This window comes from Pan paniscus, chromosome 4 (assembly GCF_029289425.2).
Source record: "Pan paniscus chromosome 4, NHGRI_mPanPan1-v2.0_pri, whole genome shotgun sequence".
Classification (NCBI taxonomy): Eukaryota; Metazoa; Chordata; class Mammalia; order Primates; family Hominidae; genus Pan; species Pan paniscus.
The window spans coordinates 2092014-2096134 of NC_073253.2; positions in this window are offsets into that span (position 1 = coordinate 2092014).

The window sequence follows — 4121 nt, forward strand, 5'->3', positions numbered from 1 at the left end:
ATGCTAATTTGTCTGTTACCTTTGATGACTGTTGAATGGAGCTGCTGTTCCACAGACAGAGGCCTGATGACTCTCCCCATTCTTACCCTAAGAAGAGGCTGCGGGCAACAGCCCCCACTTTCAATGACTGCGTGCCGGCCCCTCCTCTGCTGGCCCCACAATTCCTATTTTAGGGTTTTGCATTCTTTCCTGGAGGCAGCAGGTGACGATGACAGCCTCAAGGCCTCCGGGGCACTCGGCTCTGGTTGCGAGAGCTGTTACTGGCGATCTTTAAACAGCACTGGTCTGCTCTGGAGCTGCCTGTTCTGGGGCCCTCGCTGTCCGCGGGCTGACTGCGTGTTGTCGGGGACACTTGTGGACACTGTTTCTGGGCTGTTCTCACACCACGGCTGTTCTGTGTCCCAGAGGCCAGGCCCCTGTCCGCAGCCTGTCTCTGCCCCCTGGGGCCTTTCCGTGGGTCCCCATTGGGTTGGTCTTTCTCTCCTCTCTTCTCCCTCCACACTGTCCTGTCGGTGGGGCTCCCTGTCCTAGTGTCCCTCTCCAGCCCTCCCCCGAAGCCAGCTGCAGCTGGCAGGGCTCCCTGGTGGAGGCCTCCCTGTCCCTGCCCGTGTGGTTCTCAGGTGGGGGTCTTGTTTCTTGGTGGGCGTCTCCAGGGCAGGACTGGGTGTTCCTTCCTCTCTGTGGACCCCAGACACAGGGCGCTGACACCTGTGTCGGGTGATACTTAAGAGCGTTTCGTGCCATGGGGGACCCAGAATCGAGCTCGGCTGTCCAGTTGATTGTAGCCATGTCTGTAATAAATGGTGATGATCCAGGACCCTCGGGACAGTTTCTCCTCGAGCTTAAGGGGACCTTCTCAGGCTCCCCGAGGCTCTGCCTGGCTGCGATTCTGCATGGAACAACGCAGCTGCGGTGGGAGGCATCCAAGGAGCTGGTACTAGTGAGAAGTGCCCCCCCAGCACCCAAAGTGAGGTCTTTACAAGGGCCACGTCTGACTCTGCTCAGAGAGTTCGTTGGCCTGTGCCGATCAGCACACACCTGTGCTGGTGACCTCTGTCCCCCACTGCCTGGGCCTGGTGTCCTCCATTCCCCGCTGCCAGTGCTGGTGACCTGCACCCCCCACTGCCTGGATCTCGTGACCTCCACTCCGCCACTACACGGGCCTGGTGACCTCGGTTCCCTACTGCCCGAACCTAGTGACCTCCACCCCCCTGCAACTTCCTGGGCCTGGTGACCTCCCTTCCCCACTGCCCGGGCCTGGTGACCTCTGCCCTCCACCGCTTAGGCCTGACAACCTCGGCCCCCTGCCACCCGGGCCCGGCGACCTCGGCCCCCCGCCACCTGGGCCTGACGACCTCTGCCTACAGCTGCCTGGGCCTGCAGGGGTCAGCCAGTCTTCCCCCTGGGAGGGGAGAGGCTCCCTAGGGCCAGCGGGTGGTTTGCTCCCTGCTCGGGGTTCTGGCGGGGCCTGCAGGGCTCTGAGCCCTGGAGGGAAGGGGCTCCTCTTTTCAGATTCACCCACAGGAGCCTGGAGAGTGAGCCGCCCCCACACTGGCATGCAGAGGCCCAGGGTCTCGCTCCCCACTCCTGGCCTGGCTTTTCCTGGAGGCTGTCCCTGGAACCCTTCAGGAAAGAGGAGGCAGGTGGGTGAGGGGAGGACTCCTGCATTATCTCAGAACCCAAATGGCTCCAGACCTCTCCAGCCCTGCCGCAGGACTCAGCGCTCACTAACACCCACCTGCCCTTTGTCTCCCAGCCCCCACTCTCCCTCCCCACAGCCTTGGGAGGGTCCCACCTGGACTGAACTAGGGGCTGCGGCGGGACCCAGCCCCGTTCCTGCTTCAGCTGTCAACTCTCCGGAGCTGGGCAGGTCCCCTCGCTGCTGGGGGTGAACCTGTGGATATACTGTGCTGTCACTCACACTGCCGCAGGGCCATCCAGCCACGGCTGCACTCTCCGCAACAAACACCTTGAACCCACTGTAATTAGCAAAATGTACCTTTTAACCCAATCCTGAGTCCTGAAGTGCAAATATAAATTCCAATGAACAGCCACATCTACTTGGCAAGCTATGCTTGCATGTATACACTTTTAAAAAATTACTTAAGATAAATAATTACTGGAACTCCTCATTAGTTTTAAGCAGAACTAAATGAGTACAGTATTAAAAAAATTAACCTGCCTTCTTGAAAATATTATACTAACTTCAAAATAGGAGAGGCTTCGTGTTAATGGACCGGATCCTAGTGTGTGGGAATTCAGTTCACCGGCTGCTCGTGTGAGAATCATACTGAGCACCCACAGAAAAGCCTGCTGTGGACAGTGCCGTACAGTTCACAAAGGCGCCGCGAACTATGAGCTCTGCTAATCCAGTCACTCGAGTCTGTCCTGTAACAGGGACAGTTTCTAGATTAGGTCAATCGCTAAAAAACTTAAAATCTAAATCTTTTCTTTTCTTCTTTTGAGACAGAGTTTCGCTCTTGTTGCCCAGGCTGGAGTGCAGTGGTGCAATCTCGGCTCACCGCAGCCTCTGCCTCTCAGGTTCAAGCAATTGTCCTGCCTCAGCCTCCAAGGTAGCTGGGATTACAGGCACCCGCCACCACACGTGGCTAATTTTTTTGCGTTTTTAGTAGAGACGGGGTTTCTCCGTGTTGGTCAGGCTGATCTCGAACTCCCAACCTCAGGTGATCCACCAGCCTCAGCCTCCCAAAGTGCTGGGATTACAGGCGTGAGCCGCTGTGCCCTGCCACTTGTTTGGATCTTAAACCACAATTCCCTCTTCTGTTCTCCTGGGATCACGTGATGCGGACGCCCCGTGCACGGTTTCCACCAAGACTCCCTGACGACCACAGCCAGCAAGCTCAGCTTCCGTGGAAATGAGCAGATGGTCGTGTGTCTGGCCTGTGGGTCAGTCTCTCCCCTAAAGCCTGGCCCAGGACGCGACTCTGAAGACGGGTTTCATGTGGATTTTCCTCTCTGCGTGGGACTTTTCCTCTGCAGCTCCTAAGAAGTATTTTGGACAGTGACCTAAATGCTTTCTCCGACAGAAAAAGCATGATCTGATCAACTGCGATTGACGAAGCATGGACTCATAACCCTGCTTCCGAAAGCATTGATCGTGGGTACGATGTCTACATTTGTGCGAGATCAGACCCGGCCTTCTAGAACCACGCAGTCAACACTCAGAAAGGATGGCACGACCATCCTCTGAGCGTGGCTGGCGGAGATGATGAAACCAGTTTTTAAACGGTGATTTATTTTAAAGGCAAGTGTTCTCCAGCAGCAAATTAGCAGAGAGAAGCCCATTCCTCCTATTTCCAAAAGAAAGATTTTGAGGGAGATCTTAGCTCACCTGAGGGGTTTGGATCAGAAAAATTCTGTGGCTTATAAAGTCGTTTGTTATTTTGCTGTGATTTTATACACAATGGAAGGGTGAGGAAAAGGTCAGCAATAACTCTGCGACTGCATTTTAGCTTGGAAAAAATGTAATATTGATCGATAGGAAAATGGAAAAAGTGCAACTATTAGCACCTTACTTGATCTTCTCCGACCTTTACCCGTCCGCGCTGGTTTTATTCTTAAATGTTATGCCTCCTGTTCAAAGGTTTGTCCTGCTTAGTCTTTTATTTAATTAATCCATGATCTTCCTCACTCTCTCTAATGTTGGGACAAGACCGGCTCCTGATTTCCCTGCTGTGCTCCCGAGTCTGGGTCACACACAACTTGGAGCCGTGAAAGAGCTGCCGTCCGCGGGCATTAACCCTCCATCTTCCTGCACATCACTGGAGGGAACCGCCGCGCAGCCCAGACAGCCATGCAGGTGGCGACTTCTTGAGCCCTGCCCCCTGCGGTGTCCCACGTGAAGCCCCGGGGAGCTGGAGCCGCCTCCTCTATGGGGAAGATGGCTCCTCACCACCTGGCGGGGGGCTGACACCATAGACCCAGGCCCTGGTGCCAACTCCTGCTGCTCAGGGACTGAACATGGCCCAGATGGTCCTGGGTGAGGCATGGCACGAGGGGGTGCCAGGGGTGCCCCCACGTCTAGCAGGCACTGATGCTCAGTGGCAGAGTCCTGGCCCTGTGTGCACCCCAGCCCTGCTGAGGCCTTCAGGATGGGGGCA